Source organism: Stenella coeruleoalba, assembly GCF_951394435.1.
Source record: "Stenella coeruleoalba genome assembly, chromosome: 3".
Taxonomy (NCBI): Eukaryota; Metazoa; Chordata; class Mammalia; order Artiodactyla; family Delphinidae; genus Stenella; species Stenella coeruleoalba.
The window spans coordinates 121,186,301-121,211,167 of record NC_137148.1 but is presented as its reverse complement, the minus strand read 5'-3'; the positions used below and the strand labels follow the sequence as shown (position 1 = coordinate 121,211,167).

General features: G+C 38.3%; 1 protein-coding gene across 12 annotated transcripts in view; it reads left to right on the top strand.

Annotated features, from left to right (window-relative positions):
* The window catches only part of PRELID2 (PRELI domain containing 2), a 764,348-nt gene that overhangs the window by 679,495 nt on the left and 59,986 nt on the right, over positions 1-24,867 (top strand). The window contains exon 17 of one of the 12 annotated variants that reach the window (XM_079916217.1): positions 7,159-7,248. The exons of the other annotated variants lie outside the window; for them this stretch is intronic. The gene's annotated coding sequence lies outside the window, so the exon portion shown is untranslated. Of the gene's footprint in view, positions 1-7,158; positions 7,249-24,867 lie in introns of those variants that run through there. 12 annotated transcript variants of the gene reach the window in all.

The following is a 24,867-nucleotide window of genomic DNA, read 5'->3' as shown; positions in this document are numbered from 1 at the left end:
AAAAGCAAAAAGAATAGAAAGAAATGAGCACAGCTTAAGAGACATCTGGGACAACATCAAGTATTCTATCATTTGTATTATAGGGGTCCCAGAAGGAGAAGAGACAGAGAAAGAGGCAGAGGACATTTAAAAAGTCATAATAGCTGAAAACTTCCACAACCTGGGAAAGGAAACAGACATCCAAGCCCAGATATCACAGAGAGACCTGAATAGGATCAGCCCAAAGAGGACCAGACCAAGACATATTGAATTTAAAATGGCATAAATTAAAGATAAGGGAGAATATAAAAAGCAGCAAGGGAAAAGTAATAACTTACATACAAGAGAACTCCCATAAGGTTATCAGCTGACTTTTCAGTAGAAATTCTATAGGCCAGAAGTGGGTGGCATGAGATATTTAAAGTGATGAAAGGGAAAAAACTACAACCAAGAGTACTCTACCCAGCAATGCCCCTATTCAGATTTGATGGAGAGATCAAAAGTTTTACAGACAAGCAAATGCTAAAAATGTTCAGCACCACCTAACCAGCTTTAGAAGAAATGTTAAAGGGACTTTTCTTAGTGAAAAAAGAGGCCACAACTAGAAAAATGAGAATTATGAAAGGAAAAATCTCATTGGTAAAGGCAAACATATAGTAGATAGTAAATCAACCATGCACAAAGTTAGTAGGAAGATTAAAAGATAAAAGTAGTAAAATAATCCATAATCAGTTAAAGGATACACAAAACAATTAGATGTAAAACATGATGTCAAAATCATTAATTATGAGGGGAGGAGAGTAAAAATGCATGGTTGTTAAAATGCGTTTGAAATTAAGAGATTAGCAACTTGATATATATAAATACACACACACACACACACACACACACACACACATTTCATGGTAACCACAAACTAAAAATCTATAATAGATGCACATGCAAAAAACAGAAAGGTATCCAAATATAACACTAAGGATAGTCATCAAATCACAAGGGGAGAGAACAAAAAGAAGAAACAAGATAGAACTACAAAAACAACTAACAAAATGGGAATAAGTACATACATATCAATAATTACTTTAAATGTAAATGGGCTGCATGCTTCAATCAAAAGACATAGACTGGCTGAATGGATACAAAAACAAGACCCATCTACATATTGCCTACAAGAGACTCACTACAGATCTAAAGACACACGAACTGAAGGTGAGGGGATGGAAAAAGGTATTCCATGCAAATAGAAATCGAAAGAAATCTGGGGTAGCAATACTCATATCAGATAAAATAGACTTTAAAACAGAGACTTTTACATGAGACAAAGAAATATATTACATAATGATCAAGGGATCAATCCAAGAAGAAGATATAACAACTGTAATTATATATGCACCCAACATACGTGCACCTAAATACATAAAGCAGTTGTTAACAGACATAAAGGGAGAAACTGACAGTAACACAATAATATTAGGGAACTTTAACACCCGACTTACATCAAGGACATATCATCCGGACAGAAAATCAATAAGGAAACACTAGCCTGAAGCAACACGTTATACCAAATGAACTTAACAGAGGTATATAGAACATTCCATCACAAAGCAGCAGAATACACATTCTTTATAAGTGCATATGGAACATCCTTCAGGATAGATCATATGCTAGGCAACAAAGGAAGCCTCAGTAAATTTAAAAAAACTGAAATCATGTCAGGCATCTTTTCCAGCCACAATACTCTGAGACTAGAAAGCAACTCCAAGAAAAAAAACTGCAAAAAACAGAAACATTTGGAGGCTGAACAATATGTTAGTAAACAACCAATGGTCACTGAAGAAATCAAAGAAATTTTAAGATAGCTGCAGACAAATGAAAAAGAAAATGCAATGATCCAAAATCTATGGGACACAGCAAAAGCAGTTCCAAGAGGGAAGTTTACAGCTATACAAGCTTGCTTCAGGAAACAAAATCTCAAATAAACAACCTAATCTGACACTTAAAGGAACTCGAAAAATAGAAAAAAAAAAAAAACCAACCAAAGTTAATAGAAGGAAAGAACTCATAAACATCAGAGCAGAAATAAGTGAAATAGAGACAAGAAAAATAGAAAAGGTCAATAAAACTAATAGCTTGTTCTTTGAAAAGATAAATTGATAAACCTTTAGCCAGACTGATCAAAAAACAAAAAAAGAGAGGGCCCAAAACAATAAAAGCAGTAATAAAAAGGAGAATTTACAACCAGCACCACAGAAATACAAAGGATCATAGGCGATTACTATGACTAACTATATGACAATAAAATGTACAACCTAGAAAAAATGAAAAAATGTCTAGAAATGTATAATCTCCCAATACTATACCAGGAAGAAATAGAAAATATGAACAGACCAATTACCAGTAGTGAAATGGAACTGGTAGTTTAAAAAAACAAAAACAAACAAACAAAAAACTCCCAACAGAAAAAAGTCCAGAACCAGATAGTTTCACAGGTGAATTCTACCTAACAATTTGAGAAGAGTTAACACCTATACTTCTCAAACTATTACAAAAGTTTGCAGAGGAGGGAGTGCTTTTGAACTCATTCTACAAGGCCAGCATCACTCTGATACCAAAACCAGATGAAGACAGCACAAAAAAAGAAAGTTACAGGCCAATATTACTAATGAACAGACATGCAAAAATCCTCAACAAAATATTAGCAACCTAAATCCAACAATACACCAACAGGATCATACACCATGATCAAGTGGGATTTATCCCAAGAACGCAAGGATTTTACAATATCAGCAAATCAATCAGTGTAATATAACACATTAACAAACTGAAGCATAAAAACCATATTATCATCTACATAGATGCAGAAAAAGTTTTTAGACAAAATTCAACAGTCACTTGTGATAAAGCTCTCCAGAAAGTGAGCATAGAGAGAACATACCTCAACATAATAAAAGCCATATATGATAAGCCCACAGCTAATATACACAATGGTGAAAAACTGAAAGAATTTCCGCTAAGATCAGGAACAATACAAGATGCCCACTCTTACCACTTTTATTGAAAACAGTACTGGAATTCCTAGCCACAGAAATCAGAAAACAAAAAGAAATAAAAGGAATCCAAATTGGAGAGGAAGAAATAAAACTGTCACTGTTTGCAGATGACATGATACTATACATAGAAAATCCCTAAAGACTACTAAAATCCAAAAAACTACTAAAGCCCATCAGTGAATTTGGAAGTTGCAGGATGCAAAATTAACATACAGAAATCTGTTGCATTTCTATATACTAACAACAAACTATCATTAAAAAAAAATTAAGAAAACAATCCCATTTACCACTGCAACAAAAAGAATAAAATACCTAGGAATAAGCCTACATAAGGAAGTAAAAGACTTGTGCTAGAAAAACTATAAGACACTTAGGGAAGAAATTGAATATGATACAAGCAGACAGAAAGATATATCATGTTCATAGGTTGGAAGAATTAATATTGTTAAAATACCATACTACCCAAGGCAATATACAATCTCTATCAAAATACCCATGGCATTTTTCACAAAACGAAAAAAAAAATTTTAAAATTTGTATGGAAACACAAAAGACCTCAAATAGCCAAAAAAATCTTGAAAAAGAAGAATAGAGCTGGAAGTATCTCACTCCCTAACTTCAGACTATACTACAAAGCTACAGTAATCAAAACAGTATGGTACTGCCACAAAAACAGACACATAGATCAATGGAACAGAATAGAGAGCTCAGAAATAAGCCCACACATTTATTGTCAATTAATCTATGACACAGGAGGCAAGAATATACAATCGAGAGAAGACAATTTCTTCAATAGTGGTGCTAGGAAAATTGGACCAGTAAAACAATGAAATTACAATATTTTCTCACATCATATACAAAAATAAACTGAAAACGGATTAAAGACCTAAATGTTAGCCCAGAAACCATAAAAATCCTAGAAGAGATCATGGGCAAAACAATCTTTGACATAAATATTAGTAATATTTTTTGGCCCTGTCTCCTAAGGCAAAGGAAAGAAATGCAAAAATAAACAAATGGGACTTAATTAAACTTAAAAGGTTTTGCACAGCAAAGCAAACCATCAACAAAATGAAGACAACTTACTGAATGGGAGAATATTTGCAAATGATATCACTGACAAGGGATTAATACCCAAAATGGGTAGAGAACCAGAAGAGACATTTTTAAAAAGAAGACATACAGATGGCTAACAGGCACATGGAAAGTAGTTCAACACTACTAATCATCAGAGAAATACAAATCAAAACCCCAATGAGATGCCACCTCTCACCTTTCAGAATGGCTATCATCAAAAATCTACAAGTAACACATTTTGGCAAGGATTCGGAGAAAAGAGAACACTCATATACTGTTGGTGGAGATGTAAGTTAAAGCAGCCACTATGGAGAATAGTCTGGAGGTTCCTCTAAAAATAGAACTACCACATGATCCAATTATTCTACTCCTGGGTATATATCAGGAAAAACCCAAAAACACTAGTTAAAAAAGATACATGCACCCCAGTGTTCATAGCAGCACTATTTACAATAGCCAAGACATGGAAGCAACCTAAATGTCCATCAGAAGATGAATGGATAAAGGAGAAGTGGTATATATATACACAATGGAATACTACTTAGCCATAAAAAAGAATGAAATAATGCCATTTGCGGCAACATGGATGGACCTGGAGGGTATTGTGCTAAGTGAAGTAAGTCAGGCAGAGAAAGACAAATAGTATATGATATCACTTATACATGGAATCAAAAAATAAAACCAGAGAATATAACAAAATAGAAACAGACTCACAGATATAGAGAACCAACTTGTGGTTATCAGTGGGTAGAGGGCATGGGGCAGGGTCAAGACAGGGGTATTGGATTAAGAGGTGCAAACGAATATGTATAAAGTAAATAAGCTACAAGGATATACTATATAGCAGGGAATATAGCCAATATTTTATAATAACTATAAATGGAGTATCATCTATGAAAATTTTGAATCTGTTGCACACATGAAACTAATATAATATTGTAAATTAGCTCTACCTCAACAAAAAAATTACAATACTAGGAAGTAGGAACTGATCCCCATTCTCCATTTTACAGATGGAGAAACTAAAGTCCAGAGAGATAAGAAGTAGAACATGTCAAACCAGTTTAGGCAACCAAATACAGCAAGATAAAATGTCATAACTTATTAGGTTATACAAGTTACACTTACTTAAGAGATAGCGTCAGAATTTATTCCTAGACCTGGTGACTTCAGAGCCTGTGCTATAAATGCTTCCTACTCAAAGCTGGTTTAGGAACCAGCAACATTCACATCACCAGGGAGCTTTTTAGAAATGCATAATCTCAGACTTCATCCCCAGTGGTGTGCTGGTAAATGTTTTACAATCGGCTTTTTTGGGTCGTGTGTGTGTGGAGGGGGCTCCTTTGTATTGTTTATTGATTTCCATGCTATTAATAATCCTGCCATGGCATATTAAAAGCTTCCAAAGTGAAGTCACTGACTACAGAGTCAGGAAGAGAGGTCAAGAGCCTTGATTGGCTCTGTCAAGGAGGTTGAAGCCAGCCCCCCACACCACTGCACCACAGACCTACTGAATCAAAATCTTCATGTCAACAAGTTCTCCAGGCAATTCATATGTCTGGGAAGCACTGGTCCAAGCCACTGCTTTGTATTGCTTTGTTTTATGGATTCCAGTGAGGTGTTTGGCCCTAGTCCAGTGCTTTGCTGCCCCTTTATCTCCCACCATGCTGAAACTTGCAGGACAGGAGTCTGGTTGGCACTGCTGGAACAGAGCACAGATGCAGTCTTCCTTCTGATCTCGGGCACTCCTGACTGGGGCTCAGTGTGAAGAAAATAGTGTTCAGGGAAATGATCTGCTGTGAATCAGCAGATACTTAGCCAGGCACTCCGAGGGAGGCTCAGGAGAGCTGAAAAACCAGCTCCCTGCACTATTATGCAAGACTTTTCCTGACAGAGAAGAGCATGTGTACTGCAAAACGTCTGGGGATCAGAAAGTTAGGATCTTTCGCTTTCCTCAACTATTGCATAAGCCATCTGGTCATGCCTGAGTGCATTTAGGTAATCGGCTTATATTCTGCAGAACTATATATGCCTTTTATCTGGAACTCAGACTGAAAGCCAGTATATTTTTTCTTGTTTTGCATGAAGAAAACAGAGATTTATTTAAGGAAGTATTTCATAGGATATGAATTAAGAATATAAACTTTCATTTTTGCCCAATCTCCTACATGCCATCTACCTGCAGACTTAATATAATACCTAATAGATGAAAAAATGCCATTGGAGGAGAGGGAATTTGAAAATTACCTAAACAAAAACACTCCTACGAGAGAGAGGGAAGCTAAGCCTCAGGGGGTTAGAGAAATGAGGTATCTTTCACACTATCGTGGAGCTAGTTAGTGATGGGGCCAATAACTGCTACTCTAGCCGCTACTTCTTAGGCTCCATGGTGGCTTACTGAACTTACTCGTAAATGCCCCCCTTCCCCAAACAGGACTATCTCCTATAATTTCTTCCCGTCTCATCCATTCTGATGACTTCAAAGACTGACTATAAACTAATGAATCCCAAATCAATTCTCTAGCCCAAATCTTATTAGCCTATTAGATGTCTTCATTTGAATGCTTCTCTAATGTCAACTCAACTTGTCTTTCAAGTGTTTTTTTTAAGGAAGCTTCTCCTGTGTTTCCATACCACCCGCATCTCCCCATCAGAGTACTTATAATACTATATTTAATTGTCAGTTTGCTTGTCTGTATATGACATAGATTCTCAGCCTGTGATAACAGTGGCAATGTTTGGTTCACTATTTGATCCCTAGCATCTAGCACAATACTTTGTATACAGTAGAATGATCACAAAGTACTTAGTATAACAGTGGCAAATTATCCAGAGTTCCCCAGAAGGCAGAGACTGAGGCAAAGAATTATTGCTACTACTTTGCTAGGGAGTGCAATCCATGATACAGGAGTGAGGTGCGGTGATTAAGCAGAGAATGCGAAAGAGGCAATACAAAGATGTGTTATCAAGTTGGCCACCCAAGAAGTTGTTTAAACTAGTCTCAGAGAATGGGAATACTTTATCCACTGGCTTTTTCTCCCATTGTTTATAGATTTGCCCCCAAGGAGCATTAACACCTCTTCACTTCTATGTTATGCATGGGTTGGTGGCAAGAGGTTCTATGGCTTCTCACACCTCAGAGTCAACAAGGAAGCCCTGGGACAGAATGCAAGATGTGTGCAGAATGATATATGAAGTGATGCCCAAATTAGGACCCAGGGTTTATCCTGGATCCTCCATCTCTTTTGGGTAGCTCCCCACCTCCAGTGAGCAACATAACTTTATCAAAATACCTCTAAAATATACCCTGTTATCTCTTCCTCCACTGCTGTTTTTTTTTTTTTAATTTTTAGAATCTCTCTGTTCCTCACTTATGTTTATGCCATAATCTTACTTGATCTTCCTGTGCCCAGTCTTGCCCACTGCAAATCATTGCTCTGATTCCAATCCTCTCAAAGTAAAACTGAATCTCATCAACATGACTTACAAGAATTTTCGTGATCTGATCCATTGCATTTAACCAGCTGCATCTGTCCCCATATCCCTCCCGCTGCACATCAGGATTACTAAGCTTTGGTCATATGGAATGGCTTGCAATTCCCCGCGTGGTTATGCTCCCTCACATCCCTGGAGCTGGCAATGTGACTTCTCTTCCTTGGAACACTGGTCTTTGTCCAACGAGTTTCTTTCTATCCTTCAAAACTCAACTCAGGCATTGGGCTTTCTAGAAATCCTACCGTGATGCCTTTGCTCTAGACCAGTGATTCTCAAACCTCAGTGCATTAGAATCACCTGGAGGGTTTGTAGAACCAGAGATGGCTGGATCCCACCCCCAGAGTTTCTGATCCAACAGTAGGTCTGGATTGGGGCTTAAGAATGTGCACTTTTAACATGTTCCCAGGTGATGCTGATGTTGCTAGTTCAGGACCATATTTTGAGAAATACAGCTCTGGAGAGACGCCTGTACTTTTCTTTTACGTAACAGTTCACACAGCTTATATCATAGTTTGTTTACTGGTTTCTTTCCCCAAAGAGCATGTACTCATCAGAGGGAAGGGGTATTGTGTTATCAATCTCTATAACCCAGCACTTGGCACTGAGCCTGGCACATAGATGCTATATATTAATGGACAGAAAGAGAAAGGGGGAAAAAGGAAGAAAGACACTTTGAACAAAGACTGGAAGACAGAATTAGATGCAGAGGTCTTCAGAGTATGTCCGCAGACCAATATTATTTACTTTTGGCATAAAATACTATTATACTACAAATTCAATATACTCTACTAAATATAGTGGAGCCAGTACAGTGTAGTGGCTACAAGCGTGGGCTCTGATATCATACAGGCTAATTTTAATTCCTGGTGCCACTATGTGATATTAGGCCTGTTACTTAATCCCTCTCTAAAATTTAGTTTTTACACTCATAAAATGGGAATAAAAATTTTACCTAATGGGGTTGTTTGAATATTTAACTGAGGTAATACTCAGTGTTTTTTAACAGTCCTTAGCATATCATAAGCACCCAATAAATGTTAACTACCATTTTATTATCTGTTCCTTTTAATAGCTTAGTTACAAAATGATGTGATTTTAATGATTTAATAGACATGAGCACCAAAAACCAAATATAAGCTGAGTTGCTTGTGTCTTAGGAATTTTTGTGCTTTTCAGCATTGGGTTTAAGACTCTACATATATTTTTAAATTCAGATGATTGTTATCAAGGTGGAATAATGGATTCAGAAAGAAACTGATTTGAGTTTTATAAAATAAGTTGTACGTTTTCTACTTGAAATTTATGTTTTTTTAAATACTCATATCACAAAGGGAAAAATTCTTCAAAAGGACCCATCTGCTAAAAGAATATTTCCATTAAAACAGCTTATGGTTAAAGAGACAGTTTTATCCAAAGATCTCAAGAGACTTTACAGTCATTATCTAAGTATCCCTCTGAAATATCATTAACATATGCTATGACAATTTTATGGTTAGAAAATGCCTGTCAAATGAAAATGTTCAGAAGCAGGATTCTGGTGCTCCCATTAGTCATCTAGGCCAGAAGGTAAAATTTTACAATTAAGAGAGGATGAACCTGACAAGAAAGAAATATGGACACCTGTAGGAGGAGTAATCTATAGACCTTAAATGAAGACGATCTTTCTCTCAAAGACCATGAGTGCAAAGGAAATAATTTGTAAGCACTTGAATGATGTTCCTCCTCCTCTTTCTGTTCATTCATTCAATTATTTAGTAAATAGTTAGAATCTAAGATGTACCAGGCTATGCTAAACATTTATCTTGTACTATGTCATTTAATTTTCATACATATTTACAAAGTAGATACTGTGATTAACTCTACTTACTGAATGGAAGCTTGTAGGGATTAAGAAATGTACATGAATCACAGAATAACTGGAGAACTGAGTGTTTCTAACTCTAGATGTTGGGTTCGAACCACCGTGCTACTCCATGATGTTCTACTACAGGGTCTTCACAGAGCTGGAGATGCATGGCAGCCTAAGGGGGCTTTGAAAATGGCTCTCTGAATATGACTATATAAACAATTATATGTCCAAATTATAAAAGTTTACCTCTGATATATGATTTATTAATGTAGTTACTTATGTATTTTAAATAGTGTATTCTGAAAGTGATATATTAATTTGGAAGATAGCTTTTCTCCAAACTCATTTTTCATGGGAGTATTGGGTTTAAACTCTGGATGTGCATCTTCTTTGCCCTATTATAACCAAAATCTGAGTTTTCTAACAGTTTTCTAGAGAAAATGAGTTTCACTTTTGTTTAGACTGTTTAATGTTTGTGACGTAGCACTTTTGGCATCTGCGTCTGCTGTTATCATGGAAATGTTATGCTAAGCCACCAGTACTTAACTGTATGGTTCTGATGGCTGTTTTTTCTTATTCACCTTATATTCACCTTAATGCATCTTATAGTAATTATATATAGTATAATACATAATATATGTGTTATAATGTAATATGTGTATATACATTTATACATTATATTAATGTAACTTATTGTGTGGATCCTCAAAATGTGATAAAAAAGTCTTTCTTAAGATTTCTTTCCAAACTTTCAATTATAAAATTATACCTCCAAAGAATAATTACTGAATTCATGCTAAGTTTTTCTTTTCTTTTTAAGAGATTCTGTCAGGTAACCTTTATGAACACTCCAAGATAGTACTGATTGATTCTTAGGCTAAAATGACTTACTCAACTAGTATTAATTTCTTTTCAAAATTAAATATTTAAGAGAACATCTTGTATTATGAAAGACGTTTTAGGGTTCTAATAACGCCATCATTTCTTTATTGAGAGAGGTTTTTTTTTTTGAGTGGTTGGTAGACTAAAAATCTTACTGCCATCTACTTAAGCATTTTCAGTAACCATGGTATTCAAAGGTAGAACATAAAGATTTTGAAAAGTGACTCAAGAGGGTGAGCCGTGTTTCCATTCTTTTTATCTTTCTGTCTCTGATGGTGTCTATTTCTTCCTAAGACTGGTTCCTCTTCAGCCACAAAATGGCAGCTGATGGTGCTATGAACATGGAGAAATGGAAAAAAGGAAAGCAGGAGGGAGGGGGAAAGAGAGAGACAAGGATAGAGAGACAGAGAGTGAGCCAGCACTGTTCTTCTAACCACCTAACAAAAGGATTTCATTTAATCTGATGGGGCCAAGTTATATTACATGCTAACACTTGAATCAACCCATGTGACCATGGAAATGTCAAGCCTAAGTTGACTTGTGCCAATTAGAGCGCAGCTCTGAAGCTGGACGTGGAAAAATCCTCTCCAAAGTGCATGGCTATTCCACAGTGAAGAAGGGATGAAATAAATGCTGGTGTGTCCATTATATGTTTCATTATAGCAATACTGACTTTCATGGGGATAGTACATAATAAATCCCTAAAACACTCTCATGCCCATTCTCTGATCTGATTTCCAGAAAAACTCTTGAGTAATGTGGTATAAGTAGGATCATTTCCACTTGATGGGTGAGGATATTGAGTTCAGTGTGGTTAAGTTACCTTGAACTCATAGTTTCTCTCCCTTAACTCCAGATTCAACCCTTTCTGGACACTTGCTCATTTTGTCAAAATAGCTAGTTGAAAAGTGAATAATTCACTCAAACTACACGTTTGCCATCATGTTGTCTAAAGAGACTTGCAATATTGAATTTTAAAACTTTTGCTGTCCTATTATTCCAAAATGGTAGCAAGTAACAGTAGACAATGTTGCTTAGGCGTATACGGAAGAGTCAGAAATCACAACCGCCTTGGTTGGCATCTTTGTTCTCTAACAAACAGTCTCTCAGTTAAACAGGGTCACAGACTGATAGTCCACTTTCTATATTTGTCTTAGAAAGTTTGCTGTCACCTTTTCTACTATTGTAATTGGGAGTTGTAATTTTTGTGTTCTCCCAAGACATTAATATATGAGAAAGCCTAGGTGTCAATATGCCAGGAGAGCTAGAGTTCATCTAGAAACTTTCCAGTGCTCAAGGCATGGGTTCTATGTGACGATTTTCCAAGAGTCTCAGAAGAATAGAAGATTCTTGAATAAAAACTCAAAGAGAAAAATCTCCATATTGGAAGAAAATCCTTGGCAGGCTTGTTCACCTTGCTTCTCCTGATAATGTCCCTTCACTATTTAATGTGGATATTGGTGATTATAATAGGAAATGGCTGGACTGAGAGGACATTGTGAAAATATCACAATTGGGGGGCTATAAGATTTAGTAATAATTAACTCCTAATGCTGGTCTTAATATATTCCATTGTTAGTTGTCACAATGCCATTGAATGCCATGATGTCAGCAATGTTCCCTAAAATTCTTGTGGTCATGTATATTCTTTTTTCTGTGTTATCTCAGTACCCTAAAGAGCTTACAACTTTATGTGGCATGGACATTGAGGTGATTCTAGTGGTAGTAACAGACACACCCAAGGAGTAGAATGTTCATACAATATACATACCCACAGATAGATATTCCTATCATAAGATGGAAAGAAATATTTATACAATAGAGGTTAAGTTCTGTAACTACTGGGCAAAGCCCTTTGCCAAATGCTGGGAATAGAGGAATGAATCAGACATACTCATTTCTCTTAAATATATCAAGCATAGCAGGGGGTCAGATATACAAAAAAATAATAAAATACATTGGACAATTTTTAATGATTAAGAATTTACATAAATGCCAAATCTGGTAGGGAAGAGGAATCTATTTGACCAAACAAAAGTAACTAACAAAGAACTGAGTACAGATAAGTGTCAAATATGGGGTGCTGTTAATAAATGTTAGAGAAAATCAGAAGACAGAGGCTCTCAAAATGGTGTTCTCAGAGGAGATAGGATTTTATGTGAGAGATTTATGAAGGAGAAAGCCCCAGACAGGCAATAAGTGGGTTCAGTATTAGTGAATTCATGGTGAGATGCATGATGTTTGTTTCAGGAGAAGTGTGTTCAAGCCTAAAACTAGTGAAAAAAAAAATGGTTTGAGGCCAACTTGCAATATGCCTTTGAGAAAAGACTGAGCTCCATTAATCCCTTGCCAGACTTGCTGCCCAGTGCTCACTAGAAATTTTCTTACTTCCTAGATGTCAGGAGTACAAGAACTTGTGCCTACTTATATTATTTCCAAAGTCTTCAGCATTATTCTCCCCAACCACACAAACACATACACTGTTCCCTGGGTTACAGTTCCTATTCTTTTCTTGGTGAAGATTCATCTTTTCAGCTACATAGCCAACTTGGAATTTCTCAGCTAGTAATTCTGGGCTTCAGATACAGTATTTCCCTTGGCTGGTAACCACCATGAAGTTTTGCTGCAGATTAGGACTTTATTATCATTTTTTCTTCCTACTCTACTCTTTTTCATGTTGCCACACTGTTACCGTAGAATTTAAATCAATAATGCATTTAGGTAGATAGTTTCTATGTAAAACACAAATCAAGATAGAGGCATAGCATATCTAATTTGCTGTGCACTGTTAGTGTTTGATACAGGGCTTGTAACTGAGAAGGATTCAGCTCCTGTTTTATGCTCTCTTATCATGGTGATTATCATGGAGATTAAGAGAAGCACAACAAAACACAGCCTTCATTTTGGGGGAAAAAAAGACAAATATGAGTAACAATCACTAAAAAAGACATAACATTTTTGGAATGGTGTTGATATTTTGAAACTGGTTGTGTCTAAACATAAATCAACATTTTGTTCAAAATCTGAACTATTAATAGTAAAATATCTAATCTAAAACTTTACTCGGTTTTGAAAAAGCTTAAAACACAAAGGCAAGGATGGAGAAAGAAAAATTGGATGATAATTTAGTTTAAAAAAAGAAATCTTGGGCCCTTTATTATTCCATGAAGCTGAGAATTCCTTCAAGATGACTTCTGCAAGTTGCAGATGGACTCTTTTCAAATTGCCCATGAGCATGTGACCTTCTTGAGGACAGCATCAGAGTGAGGCTTGGGCCTCTGTTTACAGTCACCTCCAAAGGTCAAAAAAATTCTAAAAGCCCTCATTTCCCACAATAACCCTTTTATGAACAAAATTCAAGATGGCAGCAATTTTCCAAACTCCATAGAAGAGTTGAAGAATAACTTAAATTTTCTTTAATATTCAAAATTTGTTTATAATTGAGGTAATACAGTCATTGAAAATGGAGAAAAATGAAGAAATACTCAAAATGAAAATATAAAATCACTTGAGATCCCACACTGTTATTAATACTTTGCTAGAGTCTATTCCAGTCTTTTGTTTCTTTATCAATAAATGCATACATAGTATTCATGTATTCATTAATTTACTCAGTAGTATATAATTATTATGGAAGAAAGGTAGGAACAAAGGAAGGAAGGAAGGCCAGCTGAAGGGAGAGAAGGAAAAAAGAAAGGAAGGCAGGAAGGAAGAGAAGGAGTGAGGGAGGGAAGAAGGGAAGGAGGGAGAATATGCTTTGTTTCAGGCATTTATCAAATTTGGTGATAAATAGATCAGACCTAGTCCATACTATTACAAAATTTGACTATCTAGTTTTGATCATTGCTTTTTTTAATAGAATAAAACACTATAAAATACTTGAATCTGTGACTTTTAATAACTGAATACCATTCCATTCTATGAATACCATATTTTATGTATCCATTTCTCTATTTAAAAGACTGATTAGCTTCCAAGTTTTGACTTTTACATGTAGCAATAAAAGAACTATACTTGCTAAGAAACCTCATAACAACTCTGATTATTTTCTTAGGACAGATTTCTAGAACAAGATTACTGGGCTAAACTTTCTAAAGGTTCTTGGTTCCAGTTGTCAACATACTTGGGACAGGAGAATTCAGAACATACATTCCTAGGATGCTGGTAATTCTGACCTCCATCTGTCTGTGTTTTGAAGGAGGAAGGGAAAGGCAGATGTCTTCCCAGTTTGTAAGGATAATAGGTATGAAAGTTCTAGGTTTTTTCTTACGACATTGTTGTTTATTAGTGAAGCCAATTCTCTGCCTGTACAGTCAGTTGGAAAGGTTGCAGAATCAGAGTAGCATTCAGATATTTTTCTGCCTCATGCACATAATGAACAAGGAACTAATTAATTCTGACATTTGAAAGGGTCTTTGATGTCATAATTTAAAAAAAATCCAAAAATATCCGCGTGTTTAACTTTGGAGGGGATAATTCTGATATCATTTTACTCAGATTCACAGCTTCTACCGAAACATCATTCATAGTGCATGTAATCTTGCCTTCAAGTTAAGTTAAGGGGCTTCAACTTAAAACACTCACAGCAAGCAACAACGTGATCAAAACACTGGTTGGATTCTGCATATAAGCGATATCATACGATATTTCTCTTTCTCTGACTTACTTCACACAGTATATCACTTATATGCAGAATCTAAGAAGAAATGATACAAATGAACTTACTTACAAAACAGAAACTGACTCACAGAACTAAAGAACAAACTTATGTTGAGTAATTGAAGAACTGAAGGAATGACTATATCAGTCTTCTATGTAAATTTACATGTGTGGCACTATTGCTAAGGAACACTGATTAACCATTTTCCTCTTAGCACTGGCGTCTCCAAGAGACTTCACCCGGCCGTACAGAATGACCATTCATCCATTCTAGGAAAATGATTTACTTTACTATCTCTAGAATATTCCAGATGTGTTCTTGCCTCCATGACTTGGTGACAAAATTCCCCTTCCAGGAATGCCCAAACACTTATGCTCCTGTTTCTAAAACTTCAGCTACAAATGTTCAACTGTCCTACTGTTGCCATATCTGAATTGCAGCTATGTTCTTATTATATATATATGTGTGTGTGTGTGTATTTGACTCACCTAAAAGAAACATAAGTACCTACCAGAGCCATATACTAAGCATTAAAATCTACATGATCATATTAAATATCAAACCTATATTTTAAATAGTTATGTATATATTTAAGTATATATATAACTATTATACTTTTATAAAGGGCATCTGTGTTTTAACTTAAAATTCTATCCTCTACTACCAAAGGTTATCTATGTCACACAGTATTCTGGTCCAGTTCACATTGACTCTAGGCTTTTCTTCCATTTCCAACTCAACTCCCACCTTGTATGGGAAGCCTTCCTTCAGCACTCTAGCCCCTAGTGATATGATGACTTTCAGAGTGCTGTAGTCTGTGTTCTTTTCATTTGTATTAGGCTGGGCCAGGGAGAAGAATGGAAAGGGATTGGACAGAGTGGCCTGCAGGAGCCTTTACTTTTCAAGAACCAGTAATAGCTCAGCAGTTTGTATCTTCATTGTATTGGCCCCAGCACTCAAACAGACTTGATGAGGTCTTTGAAACTGATGCCTTCTGGGAGTGATTCTTTACCATATTGGGGTTGCAATCCTCTTTTAAGAAGTTCTTGAAAACTGAACTTTCTCCTCCAGAAAGAATATACATGTAGCATAAATGTAGGTACATATTTTCAGGGTATTTAAGGGACCCCCCCAAAACCCATCAGTGGAACTCTATTTCCAGGTGTTATGGGCCCCATGTTAAAACAAAACAAAAGAAGCAAAAACAAAAAACCAACCCTGCCAAATAATCGGCATTCAAAAAGAGCTTACTATGTTCCAGACCTGGTACTCAATAATTCACATGCATTAGGCTTTGTATCTTTTAAGTCTTCTCACAATCCCCTATGGTGCATGCTACTGGTATCCCTATTTTACAGAGAGGAGAAAACAAGAGATGGAGAGGAAGTTCAGTAATTTGCTGACGGCCAAACTTCTAGGAAGTTATAGAGGCTGGTTTTGGACTTGGGCAGTTTGAATCACTCCCTTAGCCATACTCTTATTGCCTTTCTTCACTGTGTTACTTGTGCTTAATCATGATGAGGGGTGAATAGCACATACATTTGGTGAGGGAGTATGCTACCAGAAACCTGGGTGATTGACAACAGCACCAGATGTTACTGTTACAAATTCTTCCTCCAAGAATGGAAATCATCCATTCTGAGATACACAGAAAATAAGGATAGATTTGAAAGAGCCCAGGTGGTAATTAACACCCTCCCTACTACTTTTTACCCAGAGACTTACTCAGTTTCTATTTTCTAAGATGAAGTTTTAAAAAAATATAGTAGAATAAAATTTGTCTTCATTCTAGTTGTAACATATTCTAATTTTAAGAGATCACAGGTTAATTAAATTCATTTAAAAACAACTTTTGGGTACTACCTTAATTAACCTTCCAGATTTCCTTGTTATTCTGCTCCTATTCAGTGCCATCAGTCTGCCAGAGTGAGGGTTAGAAACCCGCACCTTGTCAGGTAGGAGGGGAGGGTGGGAAATAGCATTTGTTCCTCGGTTTGATTAATGGAGCTCATTAACTGTCAAATATAAGTCACGAGCAGTCCATCAGAAGAGAACAGCAACACCAGTGACATTTATTACATGGCTAGTGTTCAGAGGGTCCTTAGAAACCAATTTCCATTCTTATAGCTTCTGTCCCTAAAATGGGACGTCTCTAGGATTCATAAGCAAGCCTGATCAAAATGCCAAAGAAAGAAATGAGAAAGAAGAGAAAAAAGGCCTTAAGATAACCAAAGCACAAAACCAACCCCAAACACTCAAGGCAGAGATACAGCAGCAAAATTGTCAGCTGCTTCCCTTTATACCGGCTGAGCCTGGGTGTTATTTACACAGTTTCAGAAGAGTTGCTGTTTTGGGGTTTTCCTGTGACTTCACAAAGACACTGGGCATCAAAGATGTTTGGTTGATGGTCCCAAAACAGTGGAAACTGACACTGTTTTTCTGAATTGATCACTATATTCATACGTGTCTGTTTTCCCTACTTTCCTAAAATGCTTCCAGACCACGAACTTGAATGAGGACTTGGCCTGACCACACAATGGGCTGATGTTTCAAGTGCAAAACCTCAGTGCAGTGAACCAGGCAATCCTCTGAAAGCATTTATGCTCTCTAGCAGTGTGGCAAGACTTTTTCTTCTTTTAAACTCATAAATAAGTATCAGGAAAGGGTGCTTCTCCTAAGTGATCCGTGGTTTACCCAGAGAAATGGATATGGAATGAAATCAAATTTTTGATTTCTATAGCGATGGAATCCTTTAAAACCTGGCCTCTAGTTCTCATTTGCCACCAAACCAGCTGCGAGTCTTATTTTCCTTACCTACAGTGTGAATGTATTGGATGTATTTACAGCCTCTTCTGGCTCGAAAATTATATGGCTTTCTGATTATCGGTAGTTTTGTATCAGTCTTTGTTCTATTATTTTACAACACCGTGAAGTGGGTATTGTTATTTCCCCCATTTATAGAGGAGTAAACTGAGGTACAGAAATGTGAAGTAACTCTTGTAAGGGCACCAAGTTAGTAAATGCACAAGGCAGGAGATGAACAGATCCTGTTGGCTTAACCAGTAGGTTGTTTCTAAGATCTTTTCTAGCTCTAATGGTCTATGATTCAAAGCTACGTGAACTGCAACTTTTCTTTAAGTTACTATCATTGGCTAGCCTGGGGAGATTTTAATAAAATGTAACAGTCACAACTTATTCCTCAGTCTCCTCCAACCTCTTCTGTTCACAACGGAAAGTGATAATGGGACAAAGCCAGAGGACCCTATGAATTCCCAGTGCCCCCTTGGTTTCTCCTGCCTCTGAAGAGCAGAGAAATGAACCAGGAAATGGGAGAATTGCTGCGTTACTCTAAAACAACTTCAAGGAAGTATCTTTAACTTGAAGGAAAGATGGGTCAAGAAGTACAATTTCCTGAAAAAATATCAATACCTTAGAACAGAGGTCTTCAAATTTTGAAAGGCATTAGAATTACCTATGGAGTTACTAGAAATGCATGTTCATGGGCACCACCATGGAGATTCTGATCTGATATGTGGGACTCAAGTGTCTGAATTTTTATCAAACTCTCTAGGTCATTCTGACGCAACTAAATAACATTAAAGAAAACCTGTCCTACAGACTCTCTGGAGTTCATTTGAGCTGCTATGACAAAATACCATAGACCGATTAGCTTATAAACAACAGAAATGTATTTATCACAGTTCTGGACACTGGAAGTCTGAGATCAGGATGCAAGTATGGTTGGGTGAGGGCTCTCGACTGGTTTCAGACTTTTCTTTGTATCCTCACACAGCCAAAAAGGCTAGGACTCTCTCTGGGTCCTCTTATTAGACACTAATCCCACTCATAAGAATCCAGTCTCATGGTTTATGCTCCTCCCAAAGGCCCCAGCTCCTAATACCATCATCTTTGGGGGTTAGGATTTCAACATCTGAATTTTGTGGGGTCACAAACATTCAGACCATAGCCGGCAGTGTAGCCAGTTGGTCTTGAAATAGTTCTGTGCTGTCTTTGAGGTCTTCCCATAGATTTTTACACTCTTAAGTCAAAATTCAAGGTTGATGTGTTCATCTTCCTTCTTGCCATCTCTACCTGGCTGTCTCTTAGTCATCTCATATTTAGCTTAACACAAAGCTTTTGAGTTTTTCTCCCCTGAGTATTGTTCTCCACGTCTTCCCCAACCCTGATGATTAAAACAAAAAATCAGTAAATCCTCTGTGCCTCCTCCTGTCCTGCCCATACTTTGACTTTCCTACTCTCCATCCCTTCCTCCAACTTCTAACCTACCTCCAAAAGAGATCTTTTGTTTACTTTTCTCCATTGCCACTATCATCATGTTAGTCCAAGCCAACACTATATGTTACCTGGATTTCTGGTCTTCCTGATTCCAGTCTTATCCCTGCAACTGACCTTCTACATAGTAGCTAGTGATTTTTCAAATATCTTAATCAGACAACAACATTTTTCCCACTTGAATCACACTAATGGCCTCTCATTGAAAATAGAATGAAATTCACACTCCTTAGCATGGCCTGCTAAGCCATGAATGGCTGCTCCCTGCCCAGCTCCAGACATACCAGCTTTCTATCAGCATGTAGGCTGAGCCTTTCCCTCTGCCCAGGGCTGCTATGCTCATGATGTCATCTGCCTGCAAGGTTTTCCCACTGAATCACTTCTGATCCTTTAGATCCCGGGTGAATTGTCATCAACTCAGAGAGGTGGGTCTTGACTTCTCTGGACACTTTCTACCTCATAATCTCTTCCACAAGTTATTTGCATTTCCTTCATAGCATTTATCTCTATCTAAAATTGTTTATTGCCTGTTTCCCCCAACAGAAGGTAACCACCATGGAGTCAGAAACTTCATGTGTCTTGTTCTCCATTGTACCTCAGTGCCGAGCACCATACCTGGCACTTAGCAAAGACATGACAAATATTTATTGCATTTAAATCCTGTGTTAATAATTGTTTGAATATTTCCTTCTTTAAAAATATGTAAAAATGGGATTATGTGGATAAAGGTATAATTAATCTAGAAGGTAAAATTCTGGAAAAACAAAAGAGTAGATTTTGTGCAGTATATCTCCTTTATCTCTTAAAATCCCACACAGCAGAATCTTGTAAACTAGGAGAGCCCTTCCACATTAGTCCTATCCATGCTGATTATATCTAAGCTGAGTGTATTTCTTAACTCATGGCTCTCTCTTCTCAAGGCAAAAGGCAGCTGATCTCCTGATTCATAACCCAGCCCACTGTGCTCAGGGTGGCCTCCCCAGCCTGGATATAGAGGGTTCACTGAACATAATGAAAGATACTTGGCTCTAAGCAATTACAAAAACAAATGATGATGAACTGCTTTGTGCTCTCCTCTGCTGTGAAACTCCTTATCTGCTGTTAGCTCACAAAGCACCCTGTTGTGGAAATGTGATTGCACTTTGAATGATCGGATGAATGAAACACAGGTAGATTCCTCCAAAGACTGCATGAGGGTAATTCTCTTTGCTTAAGTGTTACAGACAAACTAAGTTCAAATTCTTTCAAACAACAGAATGTTACTTTTTCCCCCTTAGCTCAGATTTAAGAATTAGCTCAAATATAAATCTCTTTGCAAGCTGCCACTTTGTATTTTGAAAGACTTTAAGCATGCTCCCCCTCTATGCCAGAGGGGCCAAGTGAAAAAGTAGTAATTAAAAATCTTTTTATTTTTGCAGTTATTTTGGGGTTGTTGTTTTCTTGGCCCCAGTACATTCTCCCTTCCTCTGGTAGGACATCTTGATTTTGCTTTAGCAAAGAATCCTTCCCTAACTCTTACTCCAAGTGATTTAGCTAGGATAAATCCACCCTGGGTGTAAGAATGGAAACAATTCATAAACTGTTCCAATCAGATTGTTTCTCCCTGGAATTTTAATCTTGAGTAGAGTAACTCAACCATTGAAAATGGTAGTATGTGATGGTGGTCCAGAAGAGAGTTTTCATTGGTTTCTGTTACTAAAGTTTCCAGAGCTCCTGGCTCCTGTGTTTTCAGAGACCTGTTTCTTAAGCTTTTCGTTTAACTGTAAGAGGTATTCCATGTTACTACACTTGTTCTGATTATCTATTGACACTCCACTGCAGAGTTCAGTGGCATAAAATAATGATTTTTATTAAACCTATGGTTCTCTAAGTTAGGAATTAGGGCCGGCACGGAGTAGGTGGCTAGTTTCTGCTCCACCATGACTGGGCCCTCAGTCCAGTAGGTACTGTACACCTGTAATAATTTTGTAGCCACCTCCTACTGCTGTTGTGGCAAGCTCAGGTGTTGTGAGTACCTGTTGAAAACACCGGGTGATGCTAGTCACCTCCAGGTGAGCAGTTCGTCTCTCCAGTAGATTGTGCATCACGATAAAAGTGATCTCTCATGATTCTCTCATATTTTTCATCGCATTTAGTGCAATACCGTAAACCTTGAGTAACACCATGGAACCCGAATTGAAGTGCCACTAATGATGCTGGAAATGCTTCCGAGAAGCAGAGAAAAGTCAAGGCATTACAAGAAAAAGCTAAATTGCTGGATATGCACTGTAGATTGAGGTCTGCAACTTCAGTTGCCCACCATCTCAAGATAAAGGAACCCAGCATAAAGACCTAAATAAAAAGAGGAAAGGAAAGTCGTTAAGCTGTTGCTGAAGCTATGCCAGCAGGCACGAAAGCCTTGCACATTTTGTGAAATACCTTTGTTATCTTGTATCAAAAATCTGGGTGCAGGATTGCTGTAAGAAAGGCATACCTATAGATCCTCATACGATTTGAGGAAAAGTGAAGTCATTACATGACAACTTAAAGCAAAAAGAAGATGAAGTGTCTAAAGCGGAGAACTGGATTATAGCAAAGGATGGGGTTTGATAACTTTAGAAAGAGTTTTGGCTTAAAAACATGTCAGGATGATGGGAGAAGAAACTTCTGCTGACCAAGAGGCAGCAGACAAGTTCCCAGATGCCATTAAGAAAATTAACGAGGAGAAAGGATGTCTGCCTGAATAAGCTGTAAATGTAGACGAAAGTGCCCTATTCTGGAGTAAAAAATGCCACAAAAGACACTTATTAATAAGGAAGAGAAGCAAGCACCTGGATTGAAGGCAGGAGGGATAGGGTAACACTACTGTTTTGTGCAAATGCATTCAGATTTATGATCATGATCGCCCTTATCTATAAAGCTGTTAACCCTTGAGCCTTGAAGGGAAAAGATAAACACCAGCTGCCAGGCTTTTGGTTGTACAGTATGACGGCCTGGACAATGAGAACCCTTTTTCTGGATTGTTTCCACTGATGCTCTGTCCCTGAAGTTGGAAGTACCTTACCAGTAAGGGACTCCTTTTAAACTTCTTTTGATATTGGACAATGCTCTTGGCCACCCAGGACCCCATAAGTTCAACATTTAAGGCACTGAGGCGGTCTACTTGCCCCCAAATATAATGTCTCTAATTCAGCCTCTAGATCAGGGGCTCATAAGGATCTTTAAGGCTCATTACACACAGTACTCTATGGAAAGGATTCTCAACAACATGGAAGAGAACCCTGATAGACAGAACATCATGAAAGTCTGGAAGGATTACACCAGTGGAGATACCATAATTTATAGAAAAATCTGTGAAAGCCATCAAGCCCCAAACAACAAATTCCTGCTGGAGAAAACTGTGTCCAGATGATGTACACGACTTCACAGGATGTATGACAGAGCCAATTAGGAAAATCATGAAAGATTATGGATATGACAAAAAATGTGGGGAGTGAATGGTTTCAAGATATGGATCTTGGAGAAATTCAAGAGCTAATAAACACCACACCAGGGACCTCCTGTACCACAGAGACCAAGACAGTCTGCATTAGAAGGGTAAGAGAAATGGCTACAAGGTGACTGTATTTCCCCTCCCTCAGACCAGTGCAGCACCACATGGAGAGGCTCTTCCCTGAGCCTCTGGTTTCTCCAGTGGGAAAAGAGAAGCCGGGAGAACAACCAGCACTCCCAAAGCTGCCCAGCACTGTGGGTTGCTTCGTGGAAGCTCCTATTCTGATCTTGCACCACAAGAATTGCAGAGGAATCTGCAATATGATTGTGAAGGAGAAAGGGGGAGGGGCTTGAACAACCAGTAGCTCTTGGCAGACAGAGTTCATTCCTGTAGAGCCCAAGTAGTAATTGCAAACAGTGGCTTTACTCATCTGCAGATCCAAGTTGGGGGCACACTCTGACCGGGGAACTCAGCTGGGAGCAGACCTGCCTGATTTATAAAGGTCCTCAAGTTTTGCTAGCCCTAGAGCTCAAGTTTGCCCATATCGAGGCAAGGAGCTCAATGACAGCCCCATCCACTGTGGAGTGTCTTCTGGCCCTAGCTGACTGGAAGGGCTGGTGACAACTCCTGGAAGCAGTGCAGCCCAGAGGCACTTGAGCTGAAAAGTGAGTGGGCAGAGCTGATCATCCCCAGAGCAAAACCAGTACTGGGCCTGGAGTGTTCTGGTGTTACACACAGGCAGGGAGATTAAATCATAGCCAAGGCTGAGGGCAACACCCAGCCTCTCCCAAGCAGAGAGCTTATTTGGGAAATTGAGAGTAGCCTGGAGTGGCCACTCCTCCTCCACCCAGGCAAGTGAGCTGAGACACAGCACCACCCACTGTGGAGAGTGGCCCCATCTGACTAGAAGGGCTGGTGACAACTCCTGGAAGCTGTGCGGCCCAGTGGCACTTGAGCCTATAGGTAGGCAGGCAGAGCTAAGGGTTTGCAGGACAAAGCCAGTAGTCCTGCTTGATCAGGGAACTTGGGAAGTGGGTCAGCTTGAGGTAAGAAAACAAAGAGCTTTAGCAGCTTTAGGGCTGTTTTTCCCACTGCCTCCAGGCAGGGAATGTAATTTGTAGTCCCACTCATTGCTGAATATAGCCTTTAGCCTGTTCAAATAGGTAACCTAACCCATGCAACATATGGGAAGCTGCATAGCCCATTCAACAGCCCTATGTCCAGTGGCACTTGAAAAATCCATGGCTACCTCCATCTTCAGAGCAAACATGGTGACCTCAACTGACCACGGAATTAAGTGCACACTCTGGCCTGGTTCAGGTTCCCAAATAATGAGGTGTATGGGCCCTGAGTCCTGTCCTGCTGTTCTGCCAGGTCAGGAAAGATAATTCATAGGCCCATTTACTACTGAATATGGTACCCAGTCCTGACAGTCTAGTAAGCCTGACCAGAGAATCCAGGCAACTGTGGAGCCCATCCTACAGCCCCACTTGGGTAGGGAACCATCCCATCAGTCCTCTACAACTATTGTCAGCCAGTGATCCTCCCCACTCCCATCCCCATCCTCAGAGTTTGAACAGTTGCCTCACCCTAAAATAGACCATAACAGTAGGTCCCAACTGCCCAAGGACATTACCAGCAGACACACCCAAAACCCAAACTGAGCTGACTGATGAAGAACTGTCCCTGCCAAAGCAAACCTATAAAGTCTGGAAGAGGAACCCGATTAATCAAATATGTAGATACAAGTGTAAGGATACAAGGATCACAAAAAATCAGGTAAATATTATGCCACCAAAAGAAACTAATAAAGCTTCAATAACTGATCCTAAAGAAAAGCAAATTTATGAATTATCAGACAAAGAATTTCGAATAATCCTCTTAAGGAAGTCTAGTGAACTACAAGAAAACACAAACAGATAACTAAACAAAAGTAGGAAAATAATGCATGAACAAAATGAGAAGCTCAATAAGGAAATAGCAACCATGAAAACAAAACAACAGGGCTTCCCTGGTGGCGCAGTGGTTGAGAGTCCACCTGCCGATGCAGGGGACACGGGTTCGTGCCCCAGTCCGGGAAGATCCCACATGCCACGGAGTGGCTGGGCCT